The 23,458-nt window shown below is 38.7% G+C and overlaps 1 non-coding gene across 1 annotated transcript; it reads right to left on the bottom strand.

Moving 5' to 3' along the window:
• Positions 1-4,297: 4,297 nt before the first annotated feature.
• Positions 4,298-4,404, bottom strand: LOC127108954 (small nucleolar RNA R71). Its single transcript, XR_007796450.1, has one exon. It is a non-coding gene; the product is annotated as a small nucleolar RNA R71 (small nucleolar RNA).
• Positions 4,405-23,458: the final 19,054 nt, after the last annotated feature.

Genomic DNA, 23,458 nt, shown 5'->3' with positions numbered 1-23,458 from the left:
AATTGGGGAGGATTTTCCCATCTTATAGAGTTTTCTCTCCATAAGAGTATATTTAGAAACCTGCTTCTGAACCTTCTTCGTCGCCCTCCTTCTGAGGGAGTTTGTCCTTCTAAATATAACATAATATGGGTTACATCCAACTTGATTTCGGGATTGCTTCCAGGGTGTAGATCTTGTCCACCTAAATGTTGGCTGCGGTGAGACTCTTCTATATCATTATTCGATTGTATCACGTTGTCTTCGTGCTGGTGAGTTTAGACATAATGTCAGATCTGAAGTTTTTCTCCCTAGGTACGTACTTTACTTCAAAATACTTAAAGCGTGTTAATAAATTTCGTACCTTATGGAGATATTTTATGAGTTGAGACTCTTTTTCCTGGTACTCCCCAATGTAGCGGGGTATTCGTTACCATTAGAGATATTGACTAAATCCAAGGTAAACCATACAAGTCGAGTCGCCACCGCACTTTTATTTATCCAAAGGAATGGTTAGAAAGCGAACAAAAACCTAAAAGTTTTATCGAATCAAAAACTAGTAAAAATGTCAGAGATCTGGGTAAGGGGGTTGGTTATGCAATGGGAAGGTTTTAAGCACCCAAAACATCCTAGGTAATCCTAGGGAGCCCTTTTCATAAGTGTTGTTCTAGTCTAAAGGGTGTAGGTATATCTAAAGTACTATTTACTAAAAGGAAGGTTAAAAGAAAATGACTCGCAAGGATGTCTCATCCACTGCCTACGTATCTCATCTGAGTATGAGAATCAGAGTCTTCGTAGCTCGGATACCTATGGGTTAAAGAGAAGTGTGAAGGTGAGAAAAACAAGAAAGGGGGGTTTGAATTGTTTTGGAAAATAAGCGTTTTTGCAGAATAGGAACACACATGATTTTATACTGGTTCGCTTATAACACAAAGCTACTCCAGTCCACCCGGCCAAGGTGATTTCGCCTTCAAAAAGGACTTAATACACTAATCTTGAAAGATTATTACAACCAACGTCTAAGAGAAAGATCTCTTAGTCCTCCCAAGTATACAGACTACGCAGAGTCACTTGAGAAACAAAATCAATTTAACAAAAGGAATATGTAATCTAAAGTGCTTCTAAGATTAAGCAAATATTACAGCAAGTAGAGCAAGCAAGTGTTTTCACGTATGAGCAACAGCTCGTGAAAAACTAAGAGAGAGGGTAGAGAATTTCTGTGCATTCAGGTGTGTCTCTCACTGAAGTATGCCGTCCTATATATAGTAGTGAAAGGACCGTTGTAGTGATGGCAGAATATTTGTCTTTGATGAGAGTTTAATGCCATTACTTCTGTGTTTCTTGCCATAACCAATTTGTCTCCCTGAATAACCTCTTTCCAAATATACTTTCTTTCCATTTAAAGTTGTTGTTTCCGTTACTCTTTCTGGATTTGGAGAACCTTCGTCGGAATCTACGTTATCTCTGTCAATCTGAGATGTGTTGAAGTTACATCAGAGCTTCTGATAGTCCTGGTCTTTTTAGCTCATCAGAGTTAATTCCAGTGGAAGTTTAGAGCTTCTGGTATTCTGTTGTCCTGTTTTGCTCAGAGTCAGAACTTCTAGAGCGCGCTTCTTCTTCAGATGCTTCTGATCTTCTGGTACTTTGTATCTGATTCGATTCTATATCTGATAAAGTGATCAGATTCCTTTGTTCTTGTTCAGAGTCCTGCACACTTAGAGAAATTTCGTTAGGGTGCCATTTTTGGTTTCATCCTTTGTTATCATCAAAATCCTGGAATCTATTGTAGAACTAATTTTGTTCTTACAATCTCCCCCTTTTTGATGATGACAAAACAAACTTAATTACTAGATGAAACATTCAGAGATAAGAATTTATCAGATCAGATGGAAGTGAGCTCCCCCTTAGATAAGCCTGGTGATAACATGAAATAATATCACATTTTTGGACTTGATTTAATTAAATTATATTATTATTTGATTCAATTTATTTCATATTATTCGATATTACTTGGTATTTTCCTTCTATTTATTTCAGGTAACACTATTTGAAGCATACGTGAAAAAGGAAGAAAATGAGGTGCAAAATGAGGATGAGAAGCATTCCACTAAAGCCCAGCCCAAAACTGCCAACTAGAAGCGTTGATGCTGTGACGACCGCCACACAAGGTGTGACGAGCGTCACGCCCCCCTGCTAAGTGTTACGAGCGTAACACATGGTGTGACGAGCGTCACACCCCCATTCTTATATCTTTGGCTTTGACGCGTAACAGAAGCACGTTCACCTTTTTCTTCGCTTGACCAGTTGACGCGTGACAAAACCTACTGAATGGACTTTGGAAGAAACGGTCACTTGATGGATTGGTATAAATAGATCCAATTATGGAACCCTGCGGGAGACACACTCAATTTTCCAGTTTTCAGCACCGTGCATTATTTTTACTGCTTTTTAATTTTTCAGCACTCTACTTTCCTAGCAATTTTTATTTCCTTTTCTTTTCCATCAATTTTCAAAGCATTCAATTAATTTTTCACACAATAGTTTTTACACCGGAAACTATTGTGTATCTTTTACTGGATCTAACCTTACGTTAGATCATAGTATTTTATTCCTTCGTTTTTATTTTCCTGTCCGATCGAAGATTGCAAGAACAAATCCAACCGGTCTGTGGTGGAGTGTTCAAGCATCGAAGCTAGGAATAATCAAGATTTCTATTAATTTTACAGGTTCTTTAATTTTATTGTTTTAATTTATATATGCTCTGCACTGCTATTTATTTATATTGTCTGTCTGATATGGCTGTATGTAAGCATAATTATTGTTTAGGCTTGTTTAGCATGTCCGGCTAAATAAACTTAGATATCGGTATGTAAAGTAAGCGGAATGAAGGAATCAAAACTAAGTTGGTTTAAATTTATTTAAAAATATAATCACTCTTTTTATGGTCTCAATTTACAGAGTTAATACCAAAGTTTTTGTACGAGAGTAAAAAGCATAAAGAAGTTAAAATCAATAGAACGACAGTTTGAGCTTTTAACTGGACAATGTAAATTGGACATTAATTTTAAATCAGGGCAAAAGCAATTTTTAGAGTTAATTAAATTCTAATCATTTTCAAATAGTATTTTTAAAGGTTAGATGTGAGGACGAGAGTTAAGCATTTAAGTTTAATCATATAATCTAAGTCAACAGAGCGAGAGTTTGAGACGAGGGTGTTTAAACGGTTAGTATTTTAATAAAAAGAGTTTCTATAGATTCTATTGTTTTCAATAAGTGATTTTGGACTTAACTAAATAGTGAGAGCGCACGTTAATATAAAGTCATAGTCTATTCAACATAGCGAGAGTTTGAGAAAAGACTTTTAATCAATAGTGTCTACTGAAAAGATTTATTTTAAAATTAAGAAACCAACGAAGATTTGATTCCCTAATTACGACGAACTACATACCGATATCCGCGTTATTTGATATTTAATCTAGATCCAATTTTAGTTTTACTTTTCCTCCTAATCATCAAAGTATCATCCGCCTTAACTTTACGAAGTAACCTTAGAAAAACGGTATATCGATTCATAAGTCCCTGTGGGATCGATATCTTTTAAAACTACGCGATTAGACTGTGCACTTGCAGTTAATACCCCAATAGACTTATAAAGTCGCGATCAAGTTTTTGGCGCCGTTGCCGGGGACTTTTATTTAGTCGATATCGTAACTCTTCTGTTACGCTGTAGAGACTAAGGCAATTTTTTATTTTTTTTCCTTGTCTTTCGTTGATTTGTATGCCACACACTCGCTTACAAGGCGAACCGTACTACTTACGAATCAACAACGTTGAACGATATCTCCGAGTCTTACGATGAATTCGAGAGTATCGTGCTGCAAACAATCTCTCTCCAATCGAAATTCCTGATCTCAAAAATCTTCTTCCTTCGCCGATACCCGAGATGGCAGAACCAGCTCGTGCTCTTCGAGATTACGCCGTTCCATCGCAAGATGAGCCGCATTCGAGTATTGCTCCACCCGTAATCGAAGCAAACAACTTCGAACTTAAACCTTCGCTGTTACAAGCAGTGCAACAGAATCAATTCTCTGGAAATCCTACCGAGGATCCAAACCTTCATTTATCCGTATTTGTCCAATACGCTGATACTGTTAAAGCTAATGGTGTCACTTCAGAGGCAATTCGACTTCGTCTCTTTCCTTTCTCGTTAAGAGATAAAGCTAGAAGATGGCTTCAGTCTCTTCCTTCCAACTCAGTCACCACATGGAACGAGTTGAAGAAAGTCTTTCTTGCCCGATATTTTCCTCCAAGCAAAACAGCTATGTTGAGAGCCCAGATAAATGGATTTAAACAGAAAGATAACGAGTCTCTTTTCGAAGCCTGGGAAAGATACAAAGACATGATGAGACTTTGTCCACACCATGGTTTAGAGGACTGGTTAGTAATTCATACCTTCTATAATGGTCTCTTGTACAACACAAGGTTAACAATAGACGCCGCCGCAGGTGGTGCGCTTATGGATAAACCTTATGCCGATGCTTATCAACTTATCGAAAGCATGGCCCAAAATCATTATCAGTGGGGAAGCGACCGAACAATGGTAGAAAAACCTCAAACGAAGAATGGCATGTACGAGATAAGTAGCCTTGATCATGTTAATGCAAAAGTGGATGCTCTTGCCCAGAAAATTGAAAGTTTAAATGTATCACCTCCAGCCACCGTGGTTGCCGTGACTCAAAATTGCAAGGTCTGTGGAATCCAAGGTCACACTCCTACAGATTGTCAACTCCTAACAGGAATCCAAGCAGAGCAAGTGAACTATGCTCAAGGAAATCCCTACTCGCATACCTATAACTCAAACTGGAAGAACCATCCTAATTTTTCATATAAGAGTAATAATGCTTTATACGCACCAGGTCAAGCTCCCAGTCAAGCCCCAGCTATACCTCCTGGATATCAAAAGCCGACCCCATCTACACCCAACAATAACGTTCCTAGAAAATCCAACTTGGAAATCATGATGGAGAACTTCATAGCTTCTCAAAAGCAAACCAATAAAGAGTTCTTGAACCAGAATGTACACACTAACGAACAGATTAAACAACTAGCAAGTAAAGTAGATGCCCTGGATACCCATAACAAAATGCTGGAAACACAAATCTCACAAGTAGCTCAACAACAAGCGCCTACTGCTGCCCCAACTGGTACATTTCCTGGACAACCCCAACCTAACCCGAAAAGCCATGCTCATGCAATTATATTGAGAAGTGGAACAGAGGTAGAAGGACCATCTGATCCAAGAATTGAAAACCAAAACTCTAAAAAGTCAATTGAGGAAGAAGATAAACCTAAGGAAAAGGAAGAGAGTAATAAGGAAACCGTAGAAAAGAAAGAACCTTATGTACCTCCACCGCCTTATAAACCACCTATCCCTTATCCTCAAAGGCTTATTAAAACCAAAGACGCGGGCCAATTTAAAAAATTTGTTGACCTACTGAAACAATTAAACGTCACCATTCCTTTTACAGAAGCGATTACACAAATGCCTTCATATGCTAAGTTCTTAAAAGAAATTCTTTCTAATAAAAGGAAACTTGAAGATAGAGAAACCGTTACACTCACTACTGAATGTAGCGCTATAATCCAGAATATGCCTCCTAAACTTAAAGATCCTTGTAGTTTCTCTATACCCTGTCACATAGGAAAATTTGTCATAGACAAAGCTCTATGCGATTTAGGAGCCGGTATCATTGTTATGCCCTTGTCCATATGCAAGAAACTGGAAATGGGAGAATTAAGACCAACTAAAATGTCTGTGCAATTAGCAGATCGTTCCGTTAGATATCTTGTAGGAATTCTTGAAAACGTTCCCGTGCGCATAGGTCAATTCTACATTCCAACCGATTTTATAATTATGGACATAAGAGAAGATGAAGTTACACCCATTATATTGGGAAGACCATTCTTAGCAACCGCCGGTGCTATCATAGACGTAAAACGAGGACGGCTCACTTTCGAAGTAGGAGAAGAGAAAATTGAGTCCATTCTTTCCCAATTTTTGAAAGCACCTGCAATAGAAGACACATGTTACTTCATGGATATAATCGATGAATGCATAAAAGAAATAGAATTAGAAAATGACAAATTTCCTGACTATCGTGTAGAAGACAGACTTAACCAATGTTTAGCTATAACACCGGATCCTACGCAATGCCTTAAGAAACCAACCCTCGACCTGAAAACACTTCCCAAGAATCTGAGATATGAATTCCTAGACTCAGAACTTGAACGACCAGTGATAGTCAATGCAGACCTAGGAAAACTCAAAACCGAAAAACTCCTACATATCTTAAGAAAATATCCAACCGCACTAGGATACAACATCACCGATCTCAAAGGGATAAGTCCTTCTATTTGTATACACCGCATCATGCTAGAAGAAGACTGTAAAACTTCTAGGGAACATCAGAGGAGACTAAACCCGATCCTGAGTGAGGTAGTGAAGAAGGAAGTAACGAAGTTATTAGAGGCAGGTATCATATATCCTATATCCGATAGCAAATGGGTTAGCCCTGTACACGTAGTACCAAAGAAAGGAGGTATAACAATGATCGAAAATGAAAAAGGAGAAACTATAACCAAACGAATCGAATCGGGATGGAGAATATGCATTGACTATAGGAAACTAAACAAAGCAACCCGAAAAGATCATTTTCCTTTACCATTCATAGACCAGATGTTAGAACGATTAGCAAAGCATTCCCATTTCTGCTATCTGGACGGTTACTCAGGCTTCTTTCAAATACCAATTCATCCTGATGACCAAGAAAAGACAACGTTCACATGTCCTTTTTGTACCTTCGCTTATCGACGAATGCCGTTTGGCTTGTGCAATGCTCCTGCAACCTTCCAAAGGTGCATGATGGCAATATTCGTCGATTTTCTCGAAAACATCATGGAAGTCTTTATGGATGACTTTTCCGTATGCGGGCAAAGTTTCGAAGAATGTCTTGAAAACCTAGAAAGAGTTCTAGAACGATGTGTAAAAGTAAACCTAGTACTTAATTGGGAAAAATGTCACTTTATGGTACAAGAAGGAATTGTTTTAGGACACATCATATCAAATAGAGGAATTGAAGTAGACAAAGCCAAAATAGAAGTAATCGAAAACCTTCAACCTCCTAAAACTGTGAGAGAAGTACGAAGCTTCCTAGGACATGCTGGTTTTTATCGACGATTTATTAAAGATTTCTCTAAAATAACTAAACCTTTAACCGGATTATTAATGAAAGATGCTGAATTCATCTTCGACAATAAATGTTTAGAAGCATTTCAAAAACTTAAACAAGCATTGATCTCTGCGCCCATAATGCAGACTCCGGATTGGAATGAACCATTTGAAATAATGTGTGACGCAAGTGACTGCGCCGTAGGCGCTGTTTTAGGACAACGAAAGGATAAAAAACTTCACGTCATATATTATGCAAGTAGAACTCTAGATGAAGCACAAATGAATTACGCCACGACCGAGAAAGAACTTTTAGCAATAGTGTTTGCACTAGATAAATTTCGTTCTTACTTGGTCGGAGCTAAAATAATCGTTTACACTGACCACACTGCCATTAAGTACCTCTTAACAAAAAAGGATGCTAAACCTAGACTCCTAAGGTGGATCTTGTTGTTACAAGAATTTGATTTGGAAATCAAAGATAAAAAAGGAACCGAAAACGTAGTAGCAGATCACCTTTCTAGACTTGAAAATCTGGAACCGGAAAGAACATCGATCAATGATGACTTCTCGTACGATAGACTTATAGCTAATTTGGAAGAAAATAGAGCTGATGAACAAGTAGAGACCACCTTGGCTGTATGCGTTACTCCATGGTACGCCGACTTTGTCAATTATTTAGCCGCCGGAATAGTTCCACTTAATTTATCCTACCAGCAAAAGAAACGATTCTTCCATGACATGAAACATTATTATTGAGACGACCCTTTACTTTTCAAAAGAGGCCCCGATGGTATTTTCCGTCGGTGTATACCTGAAGAAGAGATAGAAAGTATAATCCAACATTGTCATTCCGCTCCTTATGGTGGACACGCAAGTACATCCAAGACCTGCTCTAAAATCCTACAAGCCGGTCTTTATTGGCCAAACATATGGAAGGATGTGCATGTTGCTGTCAAGAAATGTGATAGATGTCAACGCACAGGAAACATATCTAGACGTGACGAGATGCCACAAAAGGGCATTTTGTAAGTAGAGATTTTCGACGTGTGGGGAATAGATTTCATGGGACCTTTTCCACCTTCTTTCGATAACAAGTACATACTCGTAGCGGTTGACTACGTATCAAAATGGATTGAAGCTATAGCTTCTCCAACAAACGACACACGAGTAGTAACTAGACTCTTTAAGAATATAATCTTTCCAAGATTTGGTGTCCCAAGAATAGTCGTCAGTGATGGTGGATCGCACTTCATATCTAAGATACTCGAAAAACTATTGTTTAGGTATGGTGTAAGACATCGAGTAGCGACACCTTACCATCCTCAAACCAGTGGACAAGCGGAAGTGTCTAACAGAGAAATTAAACAGATATTGGAAAAAACAGTCGCCACCTCAAGGAAAGACTGGTCATCAAAATTACCCGAAGCTTTATGGGCATATCGAACCGCTTACAAAACTCCCATAGGAACAACCCCATTTAAGCTTATTTATGGTAAATCTTGCCACCTCCCGGTAGAGCTAGAACATAAGGCCCATTGGGCTATTAAAAATTTAAATTTAAACTATAAGGCCGCCGGTGAAAAGCGAATCCTTGATATAAACGAATTAGAGGAACTTAATTAGACACATACGAAAATGCCAGAATCTACAAGGAAAGAACGAAAAAATGGCATGATAAGCGCATATCAAGGAAAACTTTCAAACAAGGCGATGTAGTCCTATTGTTCAACTCTAGGCTTAAGTTATTCCCAGGAAAACTACGCTCTAGATGGTCAGGCCCTTTCCAAGTTACTAATGTTTTCCCTAGTGGAGCTGTGGAAATTAAAGGAAAATCTATGGAAGCATTTATCGTAAACGAGCAGCGTCTGAAACATTATCACTATGATGAAAACAATGAAGACTCGCAAGTCCTGCATTTAGACGTATTGTCTCCTAAATCTATAGATTAACATTTACTAGTTTTATATCGAGCTTGCGACATTAAACAAAGCGCTTTGTGGGAGACAACCCACAATTTTCTATTTTATTTTCTATTTTTACACTATCTTTTCTTTGATTATTCTTTTTGATTTTATTTAGTATTTATTCTTCATTAATTTTATTTTATAAAACTTTTCTTCTTTTCTTCTTTCGGCATCTGGCCAAATCCTGACTAAATTCTTGTTTCTCTCTTCTTTAGTTAACACTAACCTGATGGGACAAATTGATCGTATGGGTATCAAATTCAGAGGGAAAGCTCAGAGACAAAAATTCGAAGAACTAGCAGAGAGAGAGATGCACCTAAGTTTCTATGCTGATGATTGGGCAATGACTGCCCTTGGACTAAGAGAGAGTGTCATGTATCTGCTGAGTCAAATAGGGTGGGAAACCACTCCTATTCGAAGATAATTTGTCACTTACCGGAGGCTAACTCTAGAATTCCTTAGCTCCCTGATCTATCTACCAAACCGTGGAAAAGGAATAAGCCGAGGTTTCATTCAGTTCAGGATGTTCAATATGGAGTATCAATTTAACATTCAAGACTTTACTAACCTTTTAGGGTTCCCTACCTCTTTTGATACATTCACCATGAGCCAAGAAGACCTTTTTGAATATAGAGAGCTTGAACATTTTTGGGGAAGTTTGATGGGTAATGACGACCCTGAGGAACATGAGTTTCTTTCTGGAAACATACATAACCCAGCTTTTCGTTATTTCCACAAGATCCTAGCACACACTCTTTTTGGGAAGAAATCAAACATTACCACAGTATCACGTGATGAACTCTTCATAATATTTTGTGCTTCCCAGAACCGTCCAGTGAATGGTGCCACCTATATGTTGGCGAGTTTCGACCGCCTTATTCAAGCTGACCGTGCACCGATCCTAATAGGAGGACTGATAACCATGATTGCTAATGCTATTGGATTGCGCCAACCCATACTTGATTTGAACCCTTTCTGCGGCATTGAGTCTATGAATACACCTTTCCTCTTCAACACTATGTTTATAGGAAACCTTGGACCTGAAGAGTTTGAACTAATAATTAATAACCAAGCTTTCTACCTATTCACTATGCCTAGTCCGATGACTAGTGTCCATAATCGAAACAATTGGCTCTACAACCTGAATGGAATACCTTCCCCTATTAGATCTATTGAATCCATCCAAGACTATGAGATTTGTGACGACCAGATTCCTTATGCTGAGTCTGACCCACAGACACCTACTGGTTACCATGATGTTACCTCTCCACCTCATCTTATCCCGACCGCAGAATCGGCAATACCTGATCTTAGACATCATATGCCCGAAACTGATTATAACACCGTCGTTCAAGCCTTGATGTCAGAACAAGATGCCATCAGAAAAGAGTTAACTAATATGGGACATGAATTTCTGGGATACATGAGTAGTATGACAAACCAATTTCATGAGTTGCTACACCGTGTAAATTCCTTTGCTCCTCCGGCCAGAGATCCTGCAAGTGGCTAGAAGTTTTTAGTTAATTATTTTAGTTTAGGCTATTTATAGTTTTGTTTCACACTACTTTTAATCTTAGTATTTGTTTTTTTTCGCATGTTTGCTTTTATCTTCCAATGTTACATTATGGTTATTTTATGAAGCTATTGCATTATTGGTTTATTTTATTTTGATTTATGCAATATCTACAATTACCAGTAATGATATCCACTATATGCTACTACTTACATAACCTATTAGAGAAAAATATATTTATGCATTATGATGTGTAGTAGAATAGCATACATGGTATTTCTAAAATATAACAATAGCAAAATAAAATAAACATAAACAAAACAAAACAAAACAATAAAATAATAAAAACAAATTATGAAGCACCCACGTAAGTGACCGTTGCAAGTTGACTGGTGTGACGAGCGTCACACAAGCCATCACGGTCGTCACGCAAATGCATGTGACGCCCGTAACACCTTCCGTCACGAGCATGACAGCTCCAGACTAGGTGAACGTTGGTGACCGTTGGGGACACGACCGTTACACCTCACCTTTTTATTTTCCCCATTCATTCACCTCTTTACTCACCCCACTCACATTCATCCACATTTATTTTTCTTTCACCCACTCCTCTTCCAACTTCCAACAACTTTCCCTATAAATACCTACACTCCATTTCTCCCTAAACCATATCATTCCAACAAACCACTCTATACAAATACATTTTCATCCCCTTTCATTCCTTCAACCCACCTATCAATATGGCGGAAAACCAACAATTCGGAAATATCATCTTCCGATCTGAAGACGATAACTTCCAACGCGAGCAGTTCGAACGATTTCAACAACGAGGTGTCGTCTCTACCAGGTATCCTGATTTAAATTGTTTACAAGAATTAGGATTACTTCAAGGTGTACAATGGATGCTTAGGCTTGCTGATTTAACCTTTCTTTGCACACACAATCAACCTACCTACCCATCACTCACCTTAGAATTTTTAAGTTCTTATTCATACAACACTCCAACCGGTGAAGACGAGTACTTAACCGGCACCGCAACTTTCCGCATGTTCAACACCGAGTACTCACTATCCCAGAACCAATTGAGTGCCATGCTATACTTCCCTGTAGAAGGCTAAGTCCACCCAAGAATCCCTCCGAACTCCCAGTGGCACTTAAACGCCTTTGACCTCTTTAGAAAAATATCCGGTGTGGAAACAAACAACTGGGATGTACTCCTTGCTTCGCATATACATAACCCAACCATCAGGTATTTTGTCTGCATCCTGCAAAACACCATTTTTGGTCGACCCAACAACAGCAAAGTCAACGCAAAGGAATTATTCTTCCTCCACTGCGTCTTTGAAATGGATACAAAGGTAAACGTCGCCTCCTTCTTATTTCACCATATCCGCACCCTTTGTGCTAGAGGCCGCCAACCTTTTGTGATTGGAGGATTAATAACCACCATAGCACTTGGTTTGAATCTAGGGGACCGACTTCAAAATTTACAATCCCTGCCACCCCTATTTATGGATATAAGCTATTGTCGCTCTAGCCGCTTAATCAAAAATAGGGTAGGCGGAAGGTATTATCTTATGGTAAACAACCAAGAAGTCCCAAGCGTTGTTTTACCCAACATTGCCCTCACAGATGTCACCAACCCCAACCGATTCATCTACGACCTGAATGCTCCCGAACCTACCAAGCCTACACAAGCAAACCCGCCCCCAGACGAGTTTGAGGAAATGGAGCAAGGTGATCAAGGTCCCGAACAACAATCAGCCCCGTTCAACCCTTCCGATAATGCAACCGGCCAATCCTCCCGACCTCGTCGAAGAAGAAGGACAACAATTAATGATGATATCATGGACGCTATTGAACATCAAACCCAACAGCTTGATGCCATGCAGGTGCAGAACAACGAAGTGATGCAACTGATGCGCCAGATGCAACAACAACAGGAAGCGAGGAATGCAATAACCGACCAGCGGTTCACTGACTTACTCAGCAGGTTTGACAACTTGGGAGTACGTCAACGATCACCGGGTCCGAGAACCAGAGACGGAAGGCAGAATTGAGTTTGGGTTCCCTTTTTCTTTTTCCTTTTCTTTTGTTTTCTTTGAAACATTGGGGACAATGTTTCATTTAAGTGTGTGGGGGGGGGGGAACTTTGTTTCAATTATGATTACTTCTCTTTCAACATTCCCTTTTCAAGTATGCTATTTCTCTTTCATTGTTATTTCCCTTTCTTTTATATATATATAAAAAAAAAATTATAATATATATTTATTTTAAGTTGAGTCCCTAGTGTGAAATTTTTTTATTATCTATTCCCCTCAATTTTCTTGAGCCATAACAAAAATTCAACATACTCAATAAGTATAAAGGTTGCTTATTTTATCAGACTTGAGTAAAATTAAGACAAAAACTATTACCGCCCTGGCGCTCTAAACAAACCTCAACATGTTAGATCAGAAAAGTACCTATTATACTAATCCCTTGAACTTTTAGTTTTATAGTAACCCCGAGTAGTTTATACAAGAAGTCGGCACCATCTTAATAGCAAACCACGTGGAGAGCCGATGAATATAAGTGAATGATTCCCAAGACAATATATTAGAAAAAAAAATCAGGTAATGCACTAATTAAGTTAGGTGATCCTTACCCGATCATTTAATCCAAAGGTTGCGGACCCTACAAAAACATTGTATGAACGATCCATTGTGAGTTAGTTCAGCGGTTTCTGGTGCTGAACTTGGTAGGGCGGACTACGGTCCGATCCCCCGCAATTTGCAATGGACTAAATAACGAAGTTATCCAACTTATGTACCAGAACTTCCAGCTAAAAAGGGAATCAGAATCGCTAACCGGTTACTCCACTATGTGCGCGAAAAGATAAAGGGCTTAATGTGATTTCACTAGAATGAAAATGGGTGAAATAAGAGTAAAAGAACTAGGATAGCTATAATAGCGTGACTCGATCTGGTTTGCATAAGGTGAGGTTGTAACGGTAGTTGTTGATGTTAAGATTAAGCTCAGGTTATTTCTAAACGAGATTTACTTTCAACCTATTACGAATTGATGTGTGTGTGGAAATTTCATCTGGCTAATATTTTAAACCGATTTCTACATTGAATCTTGCTTGAGGACAAGCAAAAGTCTAAGTATGGGGGAGTTTGATAACATGAAATAATATCACATTTTTGGACTTGATTTAATTAAATTATATTATTATTTGATTCGATTTATTTCATATTATTCGATATTACTTGGTATTTTCCTTCTATTTATTTCAGGTAACACTATTTGAAGCATACGTGAAAAAGGAAGAAAATGAGGTGCAAAAAGAGGATGAGAAGCATTCCACTAAAGCCCAGCCCAAAACTGCCAACTAGAAGCGTTGATGCTGTGACGACCGCCACACAAGGTGTGACGAGCGTCACGCCCCCCTGCTAAGTGTTACGAGCGTAACACATGGTGTGACGAGCGTCACACCCCCATTCCTATATTTTTGGCTTTGACGCGTAACAGAAGCACGTTCACCTTTTTCTTCGCTTGACCAGTTGACGCGTGACAAAACCTACTGAATGGACTTTGGAAGAAACGGTCACTTGATGGATTGGTATAAATAGATCCAATTATGGAACCCTGCGGGAGACACACTCAATTTTCCAGTTTTCGGCACCGTGCATTATTTTTACTGCTTTTTAATTTTTCAGCACTCTACTTTCCTAGCAATTTTTATTTCTTTTCTTTTCCATCAATTTTCAAAGCATTCAATTAATTTTTCACACAATAGTTTCTACACCGGAAACTATTGTGTATCTTTTACTGGATCTAACCTTACGTTAGATCATAGTATTTTATTCCTTCGTTTTTATTTTCCTGTCCGATCGAAGATTGCAAGAACAAATCCAACCGGTCTGTGGTGGAGTGTTCAAGTATCGAAGCTAGGAATAATCAAGATTTCTATTAATTTTACAGGTTCTTTAATTTTATTGTTTTAATTTATATATGCTCTGCACTACTATTTATTTATACTGTCTGTCTGATATGGCTGTATGTAAGCATAATTATTGTTTAGGCTTGTTTAGCATGTCCGGCTAAATAAACTTAGATATCGGTATGTAAAGTAAGCGGAATGAAGGAATCAAAACTAAGTTGGTTTAAATTTATTTAAAAATATAATCACTCTTTTTATGGTCTCAATTTACAAAGTTAATACCAAAGTTTTTGTACGAGAGTAAAAAGCATAAAGAAGTTAAAATCAATAGAACGACAGTTTGAGCTTTTAACTAGACAGTGTAAATTGGACATTAATTTTATATCAGGGCAAAAGCAATTTTTAGAGTTAATTAAATTCTAATCATTTTCAAATAGTATTTTTAAAGGTTAAATGTGAGGACGAGAGTTAAGCATTTAAGTTTAATCATATAATCTAAGTCAACAGAGCGAGAGTTTGAGACGAGGGTGTTTAAACGGTTAGTATTTTAATAAAAAGAGTTTCTATAGATTCTATTGTTTTCAAAAAGTGATTTTGGACTTAACTAAATAGTGAGAGCGCACGTTAATATAAAGTCATAGTCTATTCAACAGAGCGAGAGTTTGAGAAAAGACTTTTAATCAATAGTGTCTACTGAAAAGATTTATTTTAAAATTAAGAAACCAACGAATATTTGATTCCCTAATTACGACGAACTACATACTCATATCCGCGTTATTTGATATTTAATCTAGATCCAATTTTAGTTTTACTTTTCCCCCTAATCATCAAAGTATCATCCGCCTTAGCTTTACGAAGTAACCTTAGAAAAACGGTATATCGATTCATAAGTCCCTGTGGGATCGATATCTTTTAAAACTACGCGATTAGACTGTGCACTTGCAGTTAATACCCCAATAGACTTATAAAGTCGCGATCACCTGGGAGTTCAGAGTTTCTTACCAGAGCTTCCATGCAATGATGTTTCTAGATACTTTTCTGCAAATTTCTGAGTCAAAGAGGGTTAGACAGATTTTTATTGAATAATATGTTTGCAGAGTACTGAAGGATTTAGATATGTTTTCATCAGAGCTGTTTTTATTTCTCCCCCTTTTTGTCAAAATCAAAAAGACTTAGCAAAGGAAAGGAAAATATATATATATATATACAGATAAAAGCATAAACAGCAGAGAGCCAAAAAAAACAAGCAGAAACAGATAGCAACGAGCAAGAAAAATCCTAGGTGCCTAAGGGTTGGGAGGAGGAGACATCCTCTGAAGCAGTTGGGTCAGCAGATTCTGGATGTTGGCGTTGACTGTGTCCTGTTGATCCAATCTGGCTCGGACTTCCTTTTGCTCTTTCTGAAGTTCCTCAAGAGTCTTGAGAACCAGAGGGACAAAGGTAGAGGACTCCCCCTGAGTCAGAGCATTCTGTTCTTCAGCACGAAGAGCTTCAGCTTCAGCAGCGGCTTTAGCTTCAGCTTTTGCTTCAGCTTCAGCAGCAGCAGCGTCAGCTAGAGCTTTGGCTTCAGCTTCCTTAACCCTTTGAATTTCTTCTTGCCTTGCTTTTTCTTCTGCTTCCCTTATGTCTTGCTCCTCAACTTCTCTGGCTAAGCGCTCTTGTAGTCTAACCTTAGTGTCTCTGATGAAGTCGTTTCTGACTTGCTCATAGAGGTTCTTCAGCTTGAAGGCCTCAGAGGTCATCCAGCCAATAACTCTGTTGCAGTGTGTCCTAACAGAGGAAGGATCATCACTGATGCCAGAGTTGATGGTCAGAGACTTGACCTTGTCAACTGATGCTCCTGCAAACAACATAATTGCTTCCTCTAGGGTTGGCAGGGAGTTTTGTGGTTCAGATGGTAGAGGTGAAGAAGTGGGAGGGCTTAGGTTGAGAGTTTGTGGTTCAGCGGAAGTGTTTAGGTCAGAGGGTTGAACGTCAGATGATGTTAGGTTTGGTTGTTCTGTGGGTGGTGAGGTTACTTCAGGTTCAGGTGGAGATTGTTGTGGTTATTGTGAGGCAAGGTTCTGAGTCTGAAGTTGGGCTAGAGTGGGAGAAGAGGGGTCAGAGAATTCTGTGTCGGATGAGATGATGAAGTAGGGGGGTGATTCCGGGGAAGAGGATGAAGAGGTGGTTTCATTTAGCTTTTCAGCTTCAGATAAGGGTAAGGTGGTGGTGGCAATGTTGAATTTCTGTGATGGTTGCTAAGATGTTCTGGTGGTTGAAGGGGAGGTTTCAGATTGAGTGTATATGGGAGTTGGTTGAGGGATAGCAGAAGCAATTTTCTGTGTTTGTATAGAGGGAGCAGGAGAGACAGACTTACCAGAAGGCTCATGCAGAGGTGCTAGAGGTCTTGATCCGGAGGATTCTCCTAGTTTTGCTTTCTTCACCTGCGATGTCTTCTCAGAGGGACCTCTTTTATGCCTCATGAAGTTCGGAGCTTTATCTGGTAGATCGCTTAAATGGAAGTCTGAGATATCCACTCCTTCGTCCTTCAGACCTTGTAGATAAAAGAGGATTACATCTCTGGGCTCTTCCCTTGAGAACAAATATAGACCATGGGGAATTTTCCTCTGATCTTTTAAAGCATCCCAAGAAGTGTCTAGAGTAGGTATGAATTTGACCTGGTCCAGAATCCCCATGCTCTTCAGATTTTTGGCGTTCAGAGGCTTACCAGTGTCGATTGCCATGTCCTCCATGAGCCTGAGCTTTACCAGATGGTCCATGAGACCACTTTCTATTAGTACATCTGAGATGAGTCTTCCCAGAGGGATGTAAGTTCTGGGCTTCATATGATTTCTGGTATCTCGTATGGAGTCTCTGAGGTATTTGAAGAGAAGTGCTGGGAGGCAGAGCTTCAGTCCCATGTGGATACAATACAACATGCATTTTTTATCAGTGTTGATCTAGTCTGAGGATTTTGATGCTGGGCGATGATGGATGGTACCCAGAATGATCTTCAGCCAAACTCGGAGGTTCTAAAGTAGCTCCTTGTTCTTTGAGGGATTGCCTTCTGCGTTCTGCTTGAAAATGGTTGGGTTGATTTCTTGAGATATGTATTTTACCCTGGGATTGATGTTGTAGATTCTTCTGCCTCCATCTTTCTCCATGCTCAGAAGAGCATCGATGGACTTCTCAGTTATCACTATCTTGACTCCTAGAACATAGGAGACAATGAAGTGATCATCAGCATCAACAAATCTCCAGAATTCCTTCACCAGATTTGGGTAGACTGGACCATAGAGACGTTGAAAGTAGTTTCCCCAACCTTGTTTGTTGAGTTCTTCAGTGAGGTCTATGCCATTCCTTTTCAGATTTTCAAAATCCACCAAGGATTCACATAAGACTTCCAGTTTTTCAAATGGCGTTGCAAGATAAATATGAGGCTCACGATCAAGAATGTGAGGCTCCTTGTAGATTGGTGTTGTGCTGACGCCTGTAACTGTTGGGTTGCTTGAGCTTTGAACTTGTTCGCTTGAACCCATTTGTTGAGAGAAGTTGTACACAACTTGTTGTTGAGCATCCATGATGTTGATGAAGAACTGAGATGAAGATGAAGAACTGCTTGCAGAAATGTCTTGAGAGAACTGAGGTTTTAAGCGTGCGTGAGAGTGAAAAGTGTGCAATGTGTGAAATGAATGTGTTTAAATACCCAAATTAGGGCGCATGCAAAACGACACACAAATTAGAGTTTAGCACAAAAACCAAGTTAGCACGTTTGGAGGAAAAAATGATTACAACTCATAAATGATGTCTAATCCCAACAGCTGGTACACTGCTCGAGGAGATTTCAAGGGAATGTTCCTTGATTACTGCTAGACAGCTGTCTAGAAGTTCCAAGGTCAGACGCATGGCACTCCACGTGTTTGCTTTATCTGATCTTCAGGAATACCAAAGGATTGGTTCCTGAAGAATTCTTACTCAGATAACTTCTAACTTTGGTAGAAGTATCAGAGTCAGAGGCAGAATCCATTGTGTTTATATCAGAGTCTCATTTTACAACTTCAGAGGCACAGATTATTCAGTGCAGTTTTGAATGTTCAGATTTTCTAAAATAAAGAGGAATTTATCTTCAGCTAAGGGTTTAGTAAAGATATCGGCCCATTGATGATCTGTATCAATGAATTTCAATGTTATTACCCCTTTCTGAACATAGTCTCTGATAAAATGATGTTTTATTTCAATGTGCTTGGCTCTGGAGTGCAAAATGGGATTCTTACTTAAACAAATGGCAGCAGTATTATCACAAAAGATAGGAATGTTACTCTCGAAGATTTGCAGATCCTCTAACTGATTCTTCATCCAGAGCATCCGAGTAGTGCACAGTGATGCTGAGATGTATTTTGCTTCTGTCGTGGAGAGGGCTATGGTTGATTATCTTTTGCTGGCCCAGGATATCAGATTGTTTCCCAAGAGCTGACAATTTCCAGATGTGCTTTTTCGTTCCAATCTATCTCCTGCGTAATCTGCATTACAATAACCAGAAAGTCTATACTCTGATGTTTTCTCATACATCAGGCCCAGGTTAGGAGTTCCTTTTAGATATTTGAAAATTCTCTTAATTGCTGTTAAGTGAGTTTCTCTAGGATCTGATTGAAATCTGGCACAGAGACAAACACTAAAGAGAATATCAGGTCGAGTAGCAGTCAGATAGAGAAGGGAGCCTATCATACCACGATAGAGCTTCTGACAAACCTTTTTACATACTTCTTCCTTTCCAAGAATGCAGGTTGGATGCATGGGAGTCTTTGTAGAGTTGCATTCAGCCATATCAAATTTCTTCAGAACGTCTTTTATGTATTTGCTTTGATGAACGTACGTGACTTCTGAAGTTTGGTTGATTTAAATTCCTAGAAAGAACTTTAGTTCTTGCATTAAGCTCATTTCAAATTCTGCCTGCATTAGCTCAGAGAATTCTTGACATACATAGGCGTTAGCTGAACCAAAAATAATATCATCAACGTATATCTGGCATATCATGAGATCATTATTAAGGTTTTTACAGAAGAGTGTGGAGTCAACTTTCCCTCTGATAAAATTATGTTCCAGAAGAAAATTACTTAATCGTTCATACCAAGCTCTGGGAGCTTGTTTAAGTCCATATAGAGATTTCTTAAGTTTAAAGACATGTTCTGGATAATTTGGATTTTCAAAACCTGGAGGTTGGTTGACATACACTTCTTCTGATATATAACCATTAAGGAATGCGCTCTTGACATCCATTTGATATAATTTGATAGAATGATTTATAGCGAATGACACAAGTAAGCGAATAGATTCTAACCTGGCGACTGGAGCAAAGGTTTCATTGTAGTCAATACCTTCTTGTTGACTGTAACCTTGAGCCACCATTCGAGCTTTGTTTCTGACAACTTCTCCTTTCTCGTTCAGCTTGTTTCTAAACACCCATCTGGTTCCGATAACGTGAGTGCCTCTAGGCTTAGGAACAAGATCCCAGACGTCGTTCTTTGTGAATTGATCTAACTCTTCTTGCATGACTAGAACCCAATCGCTATCTTGAAGTGCCTCATCACAGGACGTAGGTTCGATCAGAGATACTAGTCCTAGAGGAGTTTCTTCAGAGGTCTTGAAGGTGGACCTAGTTCGGACAGGTTCGTCCTTATTTCCCAGAATCAACTCTTCAGATATGTTGAGGCGACTTTTAGCTTTCTTTGAGATTATTGGGAATTTAGTTCCTTCTTGAATTTGACTGGCAGTTGCTTCTGGAGCTTCAATCTTCTCGTCAGATCCTGCAAGAGTGATCTCCAAATCTGCAAGTTTTTCAACTAGCTTTGACTTTTCAGGGTCAAGCTTATCATCAAATCTGACATGAATTGATTCTTCCACAATTTTGGTTTCTGTATTGTATACTCTGTAGCCTTTAGAGCGTTCTGAGTATCCTAACATAATACCTTTTTGTGCTTTGGAATCAAACTTGTTCAGATGTTCCTTAGTATTTAAGATAAAGCAAGAACATCCAAAAGGATGAAAATATGAAATGTTTGGGTTTCTTCCTTTACACAGTTCATAGGGAGTCTTTTCCAGAATAGGTCTAATGGAGATTCTATTCTGAATGTAACACGTTGTATTTACAGCTTCGGCCCAAAAGTGCTTAGCCATATTTGTTTCATTGATCATAGTTCTGACCATCTCTTGGAGTGTCCTATTCTTCATCTCTACAACTCCATTTTGTTGTGGAGTTCTAGAGCAGGAGAAATCATGGGATATTCCATTAGAGTCAAATAATTCCTCAAAAAATTTGTTTTCAAATTCCCCACCATGATCACTTCTGACTCTTATAATTTTAGAGTCAAATTCTTTTTGCACTTTGGAACAGAAGCTAGTGAATACATAGTGAGACCCACTCTTGTGTTTTAGGAATTTCACCCATGTCCAGCGACTGAAATCATCAACAATGACTAGTCCATACTTCTTTCCATTGACTGATGTTGTTTTCACAGGACCAAATAAATCAATGTGAAGAAGTTCCAGAGGCTTAGAGGTAGAAACAATATTTTTCTTTTTGAAAGATGTTTTTGAAAATTTTCCTTTCTGACATGCTTCACACAAATCATCTGAAGAAAACTTCAGCTTAGGTAGGCCTCTGACTAACTCGAGTTTATTTAGCTGAGATAATTTCCTCATGCTAATGTGGCCCAAGCGTCTATGCCATACCCATTGCTCTTCGTGAACAGACATCAGACATTTCACATTTTGTTCTTTTAAATCAGAAAGGTTTATTTTATAAATATTGTTTTTCCTCTTGCCTGTGAATAGGACAAAACCATTGTTTTGATTTATGGCTTTACATGTTTTTTGATTAAAGATTACATCATAACCGTTATCACTTAATTGACTTATGGATAACAGGTTATGCATTAATCCTTCTACGTAAAGGACATCAGATATAGAGGGAAGAGTACCATTACCAATAGTTCCGGAGCCTCTGATCCTTCCTTTCTGATCTCCTCCGAAGCCTACGAATCCAACATCTTTAAGTTCTAGGCTTTGGAACATAGACTTTCTTCCCGTCATGTGTCGCGAGCATCCAGAGTCCAGGTACCATGACTGGTGTTTGAACTTTGCTGCATAAGATATCTGCAACATAAACAATCTTATCCTTTGGTACCCAGAGTCTTTTGGGTCCTTTATGATTAGTTTTCCCAGAGTTTCTTATCACTTTGGGTTTTCTAGCATTATCAAATTTTTGCTCTTGTGTGTGTGTGTAGTGATATGAGAATGGAGATTTAGGTTGGTCGTTAGTAGAAGTTTTATCTTCACTAGGATCATACCCAATTCCTCTTCTATTGTTTTGACTGACTCCATAAATCATGGATGCCATAATACTCCTCCCTATCCCATTTTTCAGAAACTTTTGAAAAGCTTTTTCATATTTATAAATTATTGTGTTTGAAGTTTGTGGAGCTTGAGATAACGCTTCTTCAAGTTTTGAGCAATTTTTCTTTGTTGCATTTCTTTCTAATGTCAAGGATCTGTTTTCATCTTTTAGTTCTGAAATGGTTTTCTCAAGTTTGCCACATTCTTCAAATGTTTCTTCAAGAACACCTTTTATAGCTTTAAATTTTTGTTTTAGTTTCTGATATGAGCTGAGAGTTTCAGACAAAAATGATTCTAGGTCAGATCGAGAGAGTTCAGAAAATACCTCTTCTGATTCAGATTCTTCATCTGAGGTGTTCCTGGATGTGGTGGCCATGAGCGCCACATTAACCTGTTCATCAGAGTCAGATTCTGATGAGTCAGATTCGCTATCATCCCAGGTAGCCATCAATCCCTTTTTGGTTCTGAGGGAATTTTCTTGAAGCTTTCTTTTCTGGAACTGTCTTTCTTTAACTTGGGGCACTCATTCCTGTAGTGACCTATTTCTTTACATTCATAACAAATAACATCTTTGTTAGTTTTACCTTTTGAGGTTGATTCTGATCGATCCCCTCTGGGTCTTGGTCTCCTGAAGTTATTATTCCTCTTTTTCCATAGTTGTTTTACTCTTCTGGTCAGGAGGGATAATTCTTCTTCATCATTAGAATCTTCCTGTTCAGAGTCATCAGCATCTTCTGTTTCGTCCTGGAAGGCTTTGTTTCTGTCAGACTTGCGCCTTTCAGATCTGGACTTTAATGTTACAGACTTGCTCTTCTTCTGAGGCTCATCTTCCTCCAGTTCTATCTCATGACTTCTGAGTGAACTGACAAGCTCTTCAAGGCTGATGTTGTTCAGATCCTTTGAAAGCTTTAAGGCAGTGACCATGGGTCTCCACTTCTTTAGCAAGCTTCTGACTATCTTTTTGACATGGTCTGCAGTTGTGTATCCTTTGTCTAGTACTTTGAGACCTACAATAAGAGTTTGGAATCTAGATAACATTACCTCTACAGCTTCGTCATCCTCCATCTTGAGGGCTTCATATTTATGGATTAGAGCCAGAGCCTTTGTTTCTTTGACCTGAGAGTTTCCTTCATGAGTCATCCTCAGGGAGTCGAGTATATCTTTAGTTGTTTCCCTGTTGGTAATTTTTTCATACTCATTGTAAGATATGGCATTGAGAAGTATCGTTCTGGCTTTGTGATGATTCTTGAAATCGTGCTTTTGATCATCTGTCATCTTACTTATGGGAACTTCAACTCCAGCATCTGTTACAGGAGGTTTGTATCCATTTGTGACAATGTCCCAGAGATCAGCGTCATAGCCTAGAAAGAAACTTTCAATTCTATCTTTCCAGTAATCGAATTTTTCTCCATCAAAGACAGAAGGCTTAGCATTGTAGCTGTCTCTTTCATTTGTGTGGGCCATAGTTTTTCTCG

The sequence above is a fragment of the Lathyrus oleraceus genome, chromosome 7 (assembly GCF_024323335.1).
Source record: "Lathyrus oleraceus cultivar Zhongwan6 chromosome 7, CAAS_Psat_ZW6_1.0, whole genome shotgun sequence".
Taxonomy (NCBI): Eukaryota; Viridiplantae; Streptophyta; class Magnoliopsida; order Fabales; family Fabaceae; genus Lathyrus; species Lathyrus oleraceus.
This window is presented reverse-complemented; position numbering and strand designations above follow the sequence as displayed.